This window comes from Furipterus horrens, unplaced genomic scaffold (genome assembly GCF_987537825.1).
Source record: "Furipterus horrens unplaced genomic scaffold, mFurHor1.1.pri manual_scaffold_5, whole genome shotgun sequence".
In the NCBI taxonomy this organism is placed as follows: domain Eukaryota; kingdom Metazoa; phylum Chordata; class Mammalia; order Chiroptera; family Furipteridae; genus Furipterus; species Furipterus horrens.
In genome coordinates, this window is record NW_028327175.1 from 29,896,546 (window position 1) to 29,910,520 (window position 13,975).

Below are 13,975 nucleotides of genomic sequence, written 5' to 3' on the forward strand. Positions count from 1 at the left end.
TAACTTTCACTGTGCCTTTTTTTAATCTTAAATAAGTAGGAGGTATGTCTTCAATTTTGAAAAGCTTTAGAAAGAGAATAGTAGGATAATGGAGAATAACAGGCAGCTTTCTCTCTTCCGCAGCCCTCTGTCTACTCCAAGTTCTCAGCCCTGCTCTGAGCCATGGGACGGCGGATGTGGTTTCCTTGCTTCCTTTCCATGGTTCTTTCTCTTCCTCCTTATTCTTTATTTATGTGTCACCTTCCTTTCTTCAGTCACTACTCATGTACCCATTTATCCACCAGTGTTTATTTTAACTCTATACCACATATATAAGGCATTTTATTAGCTATTATGGATAATACAACATTCCTGTTCTTAAGACACATGAAATCACTTGGAGTAAAGGTCAATTTCAAACCTTTCCATTTATTTCCCTTACCTCCTTTTTTCCCATCATACTTACATAATGACTGTAGGATCTGTCAACAAGTCTGATTTGTTTAAAGTTAAAAATCTGTAAACTTTCCGCAACAGTTGCCTGAATGTGGGCTACTGTCCTCATTGTGAAAGCATTTAAATTGTGTTCCTTGGGCCTGGAAAAATAACACAGTGTTCCCACATTATCATCCTGTTTCCCAGAGTATCTGTTCAGATTTCTAAAGACTTGTATTTGATGGTTGTCAAATGGACAAAATGAGACCATAAGAAAATTCTTTACATTTTCCTCAGTTTCCTATTGTAGAAAGAAGATACAGTGGAATACAGTATCTAGCCACAATTCTTTCTTGTTTCCTTGCCATTGACAAGAAAATCAGCAGATGGCATTATGTGTCCTTACCCCACTGATTTTGAACTTGGCCATGAAACTGACTTTGAGCCATGCAATGTAGGCTGAAGTGACAAGCATGCTAGTTCAGAGCTGAGGCTATAAGAGGCCTAATTTATTATTCCATCTGCCCTTTTATATATTTGGTATTTCATATTAAGAAAACTATGATCTAGAAAGATATATCTCTTTTTATTGGGTCTGTATTTAAGCAAACTTGAACCCAACCCCAAATCGGGAATCTAGAAAGATATATCTCTTTTTATTGGGTCTGTATTTAAGCAAACTTGAACCCAACCCCAAATTGGGAATCTGCCCTACTCTCTGAGCCCAGGTAGGGTTAACAGAGAAATTCATCCAACCTGTAAATTAGCATGAAATATGAAATGTGTTATTCTTTCTATAAGCCACTTGGATTTGGGGGTTGTTTGCTAGTCAACATTATCAGAGCAGAAACCAGACTAATATAGTAGTTGGTATCAGAAGTGATGTGCTTCTGTAATGAAAACCTAAATTAAGCCATTGCCTTTGGGACTGGCAAGGACTTGTTATAAGGCTCCAGTAAAATGTTATCCCATTGACAAAATGATCAATAAGCATGGCTTCTAAGAGAGCCATTTTCCAAAATGTCCAGACTTCACAAGATATTTGAATTGCATAATAAAGTCTTTAGAAACAACAGTAGAACTGAGAAAAAGTAAATTGTTTCCAGAAATATTTCTCAGTATATAGGAAGAATGTCGCCAGCCTAAAGTGGATACTTTATCACAAAATACATTTCAAATCAGATTCATTGATAAGTATTTTCTTATTTTACAATTGGGAAAAGCCAGGTGATGAAGGTTTTTTAAAGTCATAAAGCAGTATAAAAATAAACTATGATCTTTTGCTAAAGCTAACACATCAATTCACCATAATCCCTGAAGGTTAATGGACCTCCACGAGGTGAACATCTCTCAGTGCATGAGGTCCGAATTATTTAAAATAAAAAGAGCCTTGAGAATCCATCTGCCCTTTTAAAACAGATCGTTCCAACACCAGGGAGTCCTTTCTCTTAAAAATTATTTTTCTCATCAAATGAAAAAAAAGAAAAGTCCACTTAAATGGAAGCAATCAGGCAAAATAATGTTTATTAGAAAATGTCTACTTATGTTTTCTAGTTATATGATGAGGAGAAAATAACATGCACTGTGATAATTTTTTAATCATGTTTTTCAGAAGGTGGTAAATAGCTTTCCACTTTTTGACCTTAGATTTTTACAGAAGTAACGCCATGAACCTTTTCACCTCTCAACGGCCCCCTTGCTGTGTGTCTCCGAATGGCACAAGCCCACCCTTCATGTAAAGAACCTCCATCCCTCCAGCGTGACAAGTGAATATTGAACAGACAATAACACATGACCCATTTAACCTTTCCTACTTCAATTATCTTAAGTTCACTTCCATGAATGTTCAGAGATATATTATACAATACATTACCATTAAACCAGCATTTATTATGAAGTCATGTGTTCCAAAATAAACTGGCACAGCCTTGGGTAGCTAGTTTTATATAACAGACAACAATGTTCTCCTACTGTCAATAAGCTCAGAGATTAGTTATAATAAGGATTTCCTGACAACTCCATTCACAGAATTAATTAAACATCACAGTATACTGATTTCTTTTAAACCAACTGTTCAAATGTTAATTGTTTCATTCTACTCTTAGTTCCACCAGCCCTTAGAGAGCTGGGATAGGGAGACTCTCACTGTTTGTATTCTTGGTATCTAATAACACACATTTGGTATGTCTATGTTTTTAACCTCTAAATTATTGGTTTATATAGAGAAACACCTAAAAATACTCTGCCATATGTTGTGTATGAATGAGCTGCATTTTCAGGGTACATGATCGTATTTTATTTTGTTTGTTTGTTTTGTGTTCCTCCAATTATTTAGGCAAATCCTTTACTGAGGGCCTGACACCATGCTAGGCTGAATCTAAGACTAATGGGCTATGTCAGAAGCAAATACCACCTTATATCTATTTATGTAAGGAAAATATTGTTATATGAAACTATTTGGAAAAGAAGTATCACTACCTCAATAACAGGTAGGCTACATAGAAGAAATCATGTCCTGAAAAATCACTTTGAAGAACATCAGTTGAGAAGTGTAAAAAAAAAAAAAAAAAAAAAAGAAAAGTCCTCAAAAAAATAAAATAAAATGTTATGTAAAAGGGTTCTTATTTATACTCACTGTTTTGGTCTTTATGAATATTCATATCCATATTCTTTTGAAACATTATATTTATTTAATTTGAAAGGCCAGTGCTTCAGATGAGAAAAACGTATGCAGGGAAAATGAGTGAATTATTAATCTAAAAACAAATATTGTTTTGGGACTCCAGTTTACACTTGTGTATTCAACATCTACATAAATCAGTCCCCAGTGGGGCACTATGTTGCTACAATGGCTCTTAACACCAAATACCACAACTTCCAAATGCTTTTGTTTGCTTCTTTTTTTTCTCATTCCAAAAGAGAAAAATCTCAAAAGGGAGAATGCATATACTTGAGCTGTAAAAACGAATGACTTTGGCATCTGCATTGGCTCAGTGAGGCTTTCAATACTTCACTTACACAACTTCTGCCACAGTACTCAACTCCTACCCATCGGCAAGATGGCCACCCAAATTCCTCATGTTTTCATTTATGTGTTAGCAAAAACTGGACAGTCTTAAAAACAGGTCTGTTCCATAAAAATAATTTCATTCTACAACACCAGAGCTACTTTATTGGGCTCATTTTATGATTATATTTTTAACAGAAGTGTCCAAACCACTATCGCCTATTGTAGTAAGAGCTCCCTCATTTACATGGACACCATGGTTTGCACAGGACATGGTCTTTCTAGGTATTATTTTATAGTCTCAGTGTTATTAAGTTTTGAGCTCACATCACCCCTTTATGGCATGTACCATGCCATTTTATTAAATGTGATTCCATCACTGGTATCACAAAAACCAGTAGAAAACTTCACATTTGAACAGGCTTTGCATTACTTTTATGTCATTTCAAAAACAAGAGAGCATTGTACTTATTTCTGGCTGCACAATGTCTATTTTTGAAGTGATAATTCCCATATTATTACCTAAAGATTAATAACTGCATGTAAATTCCTGTTTACATGGGCAATATGTTCCAGAGAGCAAGGCTGACTAAACAAAAATGGGAAAAAAATCAGTCCCTGGATATTTTCACAATTCTATCACATTAAAAATCCATATGGTGAAATAGACTCAATACGTTTTATTTAAAGAAATATTCGATTCTAGAGTCTGTAAAATGTGATATTTGGGTTTAGGTTTGGGTCCATTTTCTTTCTGACTCATAAATATCATTTAATAAATGGGTTCCTTGATCTAAGAGGTACTCAAAGACACATATTTAACACACCTGGAACACCATGAAGATGGAGTTAGGTAAAGGGCATTGAGTCAGCATATCCTAAATGGATATTGTTTCCAGAAGCCTGCCAGGTGTTTCTCTCAATCCCAGAGCCCAAGGCAACTGAGATAGAGGTTCCCATAAAAGCACATTTACATCAGGGTCCAGGCAAAACTTTGGCTAGGCTTGTCTTTCATTACTTTTTCATGACTTGTAAACTCCCATGAAAGGCAAATACAGGGAAAGTAGATGTGAGTTCATGATACTTAAAAAAAAAAAAAACATATTTTTCTTCATGCCGTTTTCTCTCCTTGAATTATCACCTTTTAATAAAATTGATTAGATTACATTTGTTCTTCAAGATGCCTTTATTCCGATGCTGGGAGGCTGCACACACTCCTGTGGCAGTGCCCACATGCACACTGGCACCCATCCCTATACTGAAACACTCTCCATTCCACCATATTCCTCAGGGCACAAGGGGACCATGCCCCCTTTCTCTTCACGTTAATAATCATCAAACAGCCAAGATAACTGAAGTGAGTCATCTGATGGGTAAGGAAACCAAGTCACAGAGATAGGAAGCGCCTTGCCCAGATCCACCCTAACAACAGGTGGCAACATGTGGGTCGAAACTCAGGGGCCCTAGTGCCAGAGTCTGTACCCTAACACTCCTCTTGCCTGACTGTGAGTTCAGCCCCACACCAACATGCAGTTATTGAATTGGCATGATTGAAGGATGAATCCTGCCTTACTTTAAAGTCCACATATATTAATAACCATCACAAAAAGTAATGAGGTACAAGAACACAAATGGTTTCTCGCTGTCTCCTACACCTATTTGCTTTTATGTGTGCATTTGTTGTGATGCACTTTAATTACTAAGTTTTTAAAAAATTTTCAACAAAGACTCTTAACATGAAAAGAGTTGATAATAAAATAGTCATAAGCTTAAAAGTGGTGATAGCACAACCATATACAGTCATGACAAAAAGTATTCCTGATTTTACCACCTCAGAAGACCAGGGGTGAGCATGAAGGCTGCCCCCCACTACCACAAATTATGCCGTTGACTTTCCCACGTTTGGGGAAATGACAAGGGTCAGCACAACCAGAGTGCAATGGATAGATAAGCTTTGCCCTGGGAAAACCACCTTTGTGATCACAGTACCTCCCCTGCCAGGGAAAAACACTAAGCATTTCATTACGTAATTAATTGCACACTTCTCAGACATCTTTAAGATCTCAGAAGAGTTTTAAGAATGGGGAAAAGCACCTATGACAACATCATGAATCTAGGGGAAATCAAGACAAAATACTCTGGGTGAAGATGGGGTTTATTGAGATTTCTGGTTTTTAAGAAATGTGGACTTAAACTCCGTTTTGTAATTACACAGACACATCAGAACCAGGGAGGAGGTTTTTATTTATCTGCCATCAAGGCCCTGTCTCCAGGGTGCTACGTGGCTGTGCCTGTGTACCTCCTCCAGGTGCACCTACCATCTATTGAGCGGTAACCCCCCACTGCCAGCACAGAAAGGGACCCCCTGCTGTGTCTGGGTAAGTTCATCATTTGGTGTGAAACCCACATGTTGCAATGCTGTCACTGGCATGGCCCTGGTCTCTACCCTGCTCTGTGGCTCTTCCTCCCAGTGCAACAATCCAGAGAGCTAGGAGTGCAACCCAAGAGGCTACGGGTCCCAAAGGCCATGGGGACTTCCAGGCCAAGCAAGATTGAAAGTGGACTCAAGGCAGAGTGGATCCCATCTCTCCAATAGTCTGTGCCTCCTGCTCCCAGCACAATTTTTTCTTTTAAAAGAGAATTTCAAGTTGTTTTGTTATTGGAAAAAAGGAAAACATATCTTATTCTCTTTGGTCAAGAGGAGTATAAACACCTGCTCTTACATCACTATTATTCTTCACAGTCTCTTCCTAGCTACTCTGCTTCATAAATAGTATTTTTGAGTTTTTATCCTACTTTGAAACGACTTAATTTCTTCTTACATACAGTCATATTATTAGAAAACATATAATTTTAATTGACATTTATAAAGAACCGTAGGACTTCTGACTGCTGATGATAACCTTGGTCACCTCGCCAAGGTTGTATTTGTTAGGTTTCTCCACCCTAAAAATCACTCTCCCCCCTACTCTGTCCACACTGTCCTCTGACAGGAAGTCATGACATATAGCCCACACTTGAGGGGTGAGAAGTTATGCTACCCTTCCTTAAAGTCAGACTATCTACAGAAATTATATAGAGTCATCTGCATGAGAAATTTCACTATTCTCCCCATGTATTTACACATTAACTTATTTATTTACATAAATGTGGATTTGTGAGTGTTGGTTTATACTGTATTATAAACCAATACCACTTTTATTTTGGTGTTCAAATTATTCCAGCTTTCATTTTTCTTGGAGAAACAACTGTGTATAGAACTGGATCAGGAAATACACATGATAAACTCTGCACCTCCGTGAGTGCTAATTCATGCATAATAATAAACAGAAGCCCCTCAGTGATGGGGTACATCCAACACCAAATAGGCAGGAGACAGTGAAAGGGCTCCCATTTTATATCCTTTCTGAATCTCTGAGAGTGAGTCTTTTGTGAAAAACCACAGAGTTGGGTATTATTTTGTGAACCAATATAAAGATTTTTCTTTTTAAAAGTAGGTTAAACCCATTTGTATTCACTGATATGACTGCAAAGTTACAACTTGGCCAAACAGTTTATATTAATTTTACTGTGTGTATAACATTATATTTTCTGGAGTCATTTGTCTATATAAACATTTTCTTTTGTTTTTGTTTTGTTTTTTCATCATATTCGTTTGTATTTAGAAAAGCTTGTGTTTTTGCTTTAGTGGTAACCACTACATACACACATACACACACACTAAGGCCTTTAGTCCTTATTTTCCTTAGTGTGTGCTATTTGCTTTGTCAGCTTTAAATTACACCCTTTGACTCTTATTTATTCCCTAAGCAACAATCAGGGAGCTCATTTCACTTTTCCTCCCCTCTCTTTCCTCCCAGTTGTGAACCTTTCATTAAATTGTGACATCCACACAAAAATGCACAGTTCCTAACTGAACAGCACAATGGGTTTCAAAAAGCAACTGCAGTTCTGTAATCAGAACCCAGAACAAGAAATAAAACATTTCAAGTATCCCAGAACCCCGTGCTTTTGTGCCACCCCAAACAACTACAAGCACAAAAGTAACCACCATCCTGACTTCAACTGCAAGACACTAGTATTTGCTCTTTTTAAAAACTTGAGGTAAATGAAATCCTACCACATATATACCTTTATATTTGAATTTCTCTGATCAACACTCTATCTGTAGGATTTGTCCATATTGTTGAGGACAATCATTGATGTGTCTCCTTCATTCTCCTTGTTGTCTAACACTCCATTGTCTAAGTATAGCACACTCCATTTAATCATTTTGCTGTTAATGGACATGTAAATTGTTTCCCAATTTAAGCTATTGTCACTTCTATGATCATTCATATACATATCTTTTGATGAATATGTTAATATACTTATGTTAATTACAAACAGAATGAAATTGCTGACTAGTAGAGTATGCATGTGTTGTGTAATAGATACTAAGTTTAAAAAATTGAAGGTAGTTGACAAATTTTCACTACCAACATCAGTGTGTAAGAGTTTTATCTGCTCAATAACCTCGTCAATACTTCCTTATTTAAAAATTGTATCACCTCTATCTTTTCAGAAAATATAACATGTACATATACTGTTTTCCCATATTTGCCTCCACAGTCATTTTACTCTTAAATCTATGGTGTCCATAAAGTTTGGAAACAGATAATATTGTCTTCATTATTATTATTTTACAGAAGAAAGACATCCAAGAAAAAAACTGAATATTCACCTGTGTTTCCAGACTTAATGGGTGCCCTGCAAAATTCAATATATTCAGTGTACATCATCAGTGTTACTGCCTAAGCTTCCCAGCCATCTCTTCTCGGATAAATCTTGTCCTTTTGTATGGTGGCACTCAAAGGTTAACCTGTAGGCTGGTAATCAGTACCATAGAAGATAAGAACCTTACACCAGAATTAAATAAATTATTTCACTAAAAATACTTCAATTGAATCAACTTTTTTTGTTTGTTTATAAGCATTTGTTTTTCCCCCACAAAAGCACATGGTGCACTGAGTTACTTTCTGAAACAAGCTCCTTATCTCCTCATTATGAAACAAGTCTTTAAAGAGCACTACCTCAGTAGATTTCTCAGAAAGGATTCATGAATACTGTATTACTTGAGTTTTTGATTCTTGAAAAACAGTTTTGATGGACAGAATATTTCAAGCCCATATAAAACACATCCTTAAGTTTTTTCAATTGTTGTTTCATTGGTGTCTGCTTTATATGTCAATATAGACAATTCTAATGTCAACCCGTTTTCCTTTCCCATAAATGATGAGTCTTTTTGTATGGAAAACCTGAAGATTTGTTCTTATCTTTAAAATCTAGTAGGCATCTCAGAAACACTGTGGCATTGACCATTCTAGGTCAGTTTTCTCAGTTACTTTGTGGACCCTTCAAAGTACAGAATCAAGTCTTCGTTAATTTCCCCCCAATTCTTGTATTTTAGTTTTTAAACATCAGGTCTGTTTTATTACATTGATTTTGTGGATAGGAACTCTATTTATAAAAATATTGAAGTTCTTTGCCTGTCTTTCATAACTGTTCCTTTCCTAATTCTTTTCACTTCTTTATTTCATCTTGATGCTCTTGCCTGCTATCATCAATATCCTTCATTATATTTTCATGAAATCCCTTCTGCTCTATGCATCTTTGTCTTTTTCTTCAATATTTTTCCTCCTAGATTAACCAGTTCTCATTTTATATCTCCCCATTTTTAATCCATTTTTGTTCTTAATTTTTTAATTTCTAATTTGAAGTTTTAAATATTTCTGAAAATGCTTTAAGAACATAAATTAGCCTGAAATGGTGTATTACATTTGGGGTGGCTATGGTTTGTTTTGAGTAGTTTTATAGTCTCATTTTTAATTTCTTCTTATAGAGCTTTCTACAGATGCTGTGTACCATGTTCTTTTATTTTTCTGAACAAACAATACCATATGTATGTAGACAAGAATGAAAGTATCTTCCTATTCTGATATAATGAAATATGCTTTTTTAAATAAATGGTACCTAGGATGAGAGCAGATTAGGTGCCAACTTTTTAATTCATAATTTATTGTTTCCAGTTTTATTGAGATATAGTTGACACATAACATTATATGTGTAAGGTGTACAACATGCTTATTTTACACACTTTTATGTTGCAAAGTGATTACCACCATAGCGTTAACTAACATCTTCCAACCCTTGTGTACTTTTGTTGGGAATATAAATTGGTGCAGCCCTAAAGAAGACAGTATGGAGGTTCCTCAGACAATTAAAACCAGAACTACTATGTGATCCAGCAATCCCACCTTTGTATATATCTCCAAAGGAAATGAAATCAGGGTCTCTGATATCTGCACTCCCGTGTTCATCGAGCACTACCCACAATGGCCAAGATATGGAAACAATGTAGGTGTTCATCAAAAGATGGATGGTTGAAAGTGATGTGGTATATATAAACAATGAAATACTATTCAGCCATGGGAAAGTAGAAAATCTTGTCTTTTGTGACAACATGAATGAATCTTGAGGACATTATGCTAAGTGAAATAAGTCAGACAGAGAAAAACAAATAGTATATAATTTCGCTTATATGTGGCATCTAAAAATGCTCAACTCAGAGAGTAGAGTGGTGGCTGCTTGGGGAGGGAGGCAGCTGGAAAGATGCTGGTCAAAAGGTACAAACTTCCAGTTGCAAGATGAATAGGTTCTGAGGATCTAATGTAGGGCATGGTGTTTATAGTTATAATATGTACTACATACTTGAAAGCTGCTAAGATAGATCTTAAATATTCTCAAAACAAACAAAAAGGTTCTTATTTTTTATTCTTTTTTCTGTAGAACTTTAATTTCCACTTTTATTCTTCTTTCCTTCCATCATTATGCATCCAGGAAACACACACTCTCTCTCTCCACTCCAAAAACTAGTGTCTTTTCAAGACTGCCACACCTGCTCCTGTGACTTTCAAATTGTTTGCTTTAAATTCTTCTTTAGTCAAGTTAGTCAGTGTTCTGATCCATCAAGGTTCAGACCAAGTGTGAGGGTAAGTGGAATTTTCTCTATCTAGGTGCATATAATTTAAATCTTCTTTTTTTCTCTTTTTTTAGCTATTCCTGGACTTCTTGCCTCTGTTCTCTCCTATCTTCTGTGCAATTTCTTCCTGACTCTTCTCAGGCATGATTTCCACCTCTGGCTGTGCTGGGAGCTGGTATATGAAAGTTTATTTCTTATCGTACAAATTGCATAGGTGTTTGTTAACTTTTGCATTCTAGTTCTGCTTTGGGAATAAACTATAAATGGTCTCTCTACTGATGTGAATGATTTTGGAGGGATGTGTGCAGAAATTTAGATTGTGTGGCCATCTAAATAGGAAGACTGACACCAGAAATTGTCATTTTCTGTTTTTATCCCCAAATGTGGCACATCTTTTGAAGGCTTAATTCATTTCCCAATGATTTGAAATGACACATATATACTTGTGACTATTTTTGTTCTATCCATCTGTCTATTTTTATTCCGGAAACCTAATCTTTTAATTATAATAACTTTCACACACTCTAATACCACAAAAATTCAAGCAACTGTCTCTGGATCTTCTTTATATAACTCCCCTGGTTATTCTTGTTTGTTTATTATCCTTCCATAGTAAGTAAGTGAAGTGACATGCCATTAATTTCCCCATACTTCATGAGATTAAAGATTGCAAGAATTTGACATATATATTTTTTAAGCTACTGAAGTTTCATACATGAGTATATACTACCTCTCAATTCATTAATATCTTTTCCTATGACACTCCTTAAAGTTTTAAGGTTTTCTTCAATTAGATTTTGAACATTTCTTCTCATGTTTATCATAGATATTTTATTGTTAATATGTTAACATAATAACATAGTCCTAGATATACTAGTGTTAATGTGACTAGGGTTATCATCCCATTATGTTCACTAACTTTTTTAACTTGTATATTACAAAGCATTTAAGCACCATATATTAACTTATAACACATTGACATATGTAATTTCTCCATTAGTCCTAATGGTTTTCAATTGTGTCTCTTTGGTTTCTCAGAAGGTTATAATAAAAATAAATAACATTTACTGAGTGCTCACTATTTGCTAACTGCTGTAAAAGAGACACCTCACATGCGTTATCCAATTTATTTTAATAGCAAAGTTGTGAGGTATGTGATATTAATAGTATCAATTGAGAGATTAATAATGAAGTTTAGAGAGGTTGAATAACCTATGTTCACTTAGCTATTATATATATCAAGATCAATGGATAATAGCACAATTAATGGTAATTTTTCTTTATCCTTTCCTTATATGTATACTTTGATTTTCTGCCCGTTCAACTAAAGTTTGGTTAAGCACAACAAAATTAAGAGCATACATCCTTTTTTGTCTTCATCTTAGTGGAAATCTCTCTGATGTTACACCTGTAAGAATTTTCAGTCTGCATTTGAGTTTTTTCTTTTTAAATAAAACTTCAAGAAAATTTTCTTTTAATTTTTATTTTACTGAGTTTCCCCCACCCCTAAGAATTGGAATTGAATTATCTAAACTGTTTTTGATCATATATCAAAATGACCTTGTAATTTTTCCCTATGATCGTCGGCAGCCGTCCGTCTCGAGAGACGATGGCGTAGCTTCTTGAGAGTCTATCTGCACCACCGAGAATGGCTGTGCAGTCCGATTCGGGAGTGACAATCCCTGCCGCACTTGGTACAGGTGAAGGCAGATGGCTGTTGTTGCTGCTGCTGACGCTGCTTCCGCCTCGATCTTTTCTGGACCGCCTCCTCGGTGCGCGCAGCCTCCGCGCGTGACGTACCTTGCCTGACCGCGAGCCTCCAGGCTAGGCGGTCGTCTGCTTGAACTTCCCATGTGTTGAGATTGATGGAGCATTGTGTCATGTCCTTTTTGCAGATGTCTTTGAACCGCAGTTTTGGGCGCCCTGTCATCCTCTTGCCTTCTGCTAGCTCGCCGTAGAGGAGGTCTTTGGGGATACGGCCTGCATCCATTCTTTTGACATGGCCGAGCCACCTGAGGCGTCTCTCGCTAAGAACTGCATGCAAACTGCTCATGTTGGCTCGCTTCAGCACCTCGGTGTTGGGAACCTTATCCTGCCAGGCGACATGCAGGACGCGTCGCAGGCACCTCATGTGGAAGCTGTTGAGTTTCCTTTCGTGCCTTGCGTAGGTGGTCCACGTCTCGCTGCCATAGAGGAGAGTGCTGAGTACGCAGGCTTGGTAGATGCGCAGTCTGGTTTTCTCAGTGAGGCTGGAATTGTTCCACGCTCGCCGGTTCAGTCTGGCCATAACTGTGGCTGCCCTGGCGATTCTCCGGTTGACCTCCAGGTCGACTGACAGAGAGCTCGAGATGGTGGACCCGAGGTAAGTGAAGTCGTTGACAACCTCCAGGGTGTATCCGTCGATGGTGATGCGTGGGGGAGTCCCCGTGCCTTGAGCCATAACATTCGTCTTCGTCAGGCTGATGGCTAGTCCGAACTCCTTGCATGCGTGGGAAAGGCAAGTGACTAGCTGCTGGAGTCCCTCTTCGGAGTGTGATGTCAAAGCTGCGTCGTCGGCGAAGAGCATCTCACGGATGAGCACCTCTTTGACTTTGGTCTTGGCTCGTAGACGGGCCAGGTTGTAGAGCTTGCCATCGGATCTGGTGTGAATGAAGACACCCTCGCTGCAGTCCTTAAAGGCGTATTGGAGGAGCATGGAGAAGAAGATTCCGAACAGCGTAGGCGCGAGGACGCAGCCCTGCTTTACTCCGCTGCTGACTGGGAAGGCCTCAGAGGTTGCGCCGTTGTAGGACACCGTGCTGTGCATGTTGTCGTGAAAGGACATGACCACAGCAAGCAGATGTGGTGGACAGCCAATCTTCCGTAGCAAGCTGAAGAGTCCGCTTCGACTGACCAGATCAAACGCCTTCGTGAGGTCAATAAAGGCGAGGTAGAGTGGTTTATGCTGCTCGTGACACTTCTCCTGCAGCTGGCGTAGGGAGAAGATCATGTCCACTGTTGATCGGCCAGCTCTGAAGCCACACTGGGACTCTGGGTAGACGCGGGAAGCAAGGGTCTGCAGGCGGGCAAGAGCGACCCGGGCGAATACTTTGCCGACGACGCTGAGGAGAGAGATGCCCCGGTAGTTGTTGCAGTCGCTGCGGTCTCCTTTGTTCTTGTACATGGTGATAATGTTGGCGTCTCTCATATCCTGGGGGATGTAACCCTCCTTCCAGCAGAGACAGAGTAGATGGTGGAGCGGCTGTAGCAGGACTGGTTTCCCGCTCTTTAAGATTTCTGGAGGGATTCCGTCGCTTCCTGGTGCTTTCCCGCAAGCGAGGCGGTCGATGGCTTTGCCGAGCTCTGCCGCAGTAGGTGGGGTGTCTAGCTCCTCCATGACTGGTAGGTCTGGGATGGCGTTAAGAGCAGTGTCTGTTACGGTGTTCTTCGTTGCGTACAGCTCGAGGTAGTGCTCGGTCCACCGCCGCATTTGCTGTTCCTGGTCAGTGATGACCTCACCTGTCTTGGACTTAAGGGGGGCGATCTTGGAGGGG

The 13,975-nt window shown here is 38.3% G+C and overlaps 1 protein-coding gene and 1 non-coding gene across 2 annotated transcripts in view; both read right to left on the reverse strand.

Moving 5' to 3' along the window:
* Positions 1-13,975, reverse strand: part of ADCY2 (adenylate cyclase 2) — a 378,366-nt gene that overhangs the window by 270,531 nt on the left and 93,860 nt on the right. The gene's annotated exons all lie outside the window — the stretch shown is intronic.
* Positions 5,263-5,430, reverse strand: LOC150008321 (U1 spliceosomal RNA). The gene has a single exon (XR_016511574.1). It is a non-coding gene; the product is annotated as a U1 spliceosomal RNA (small nuclear RNA).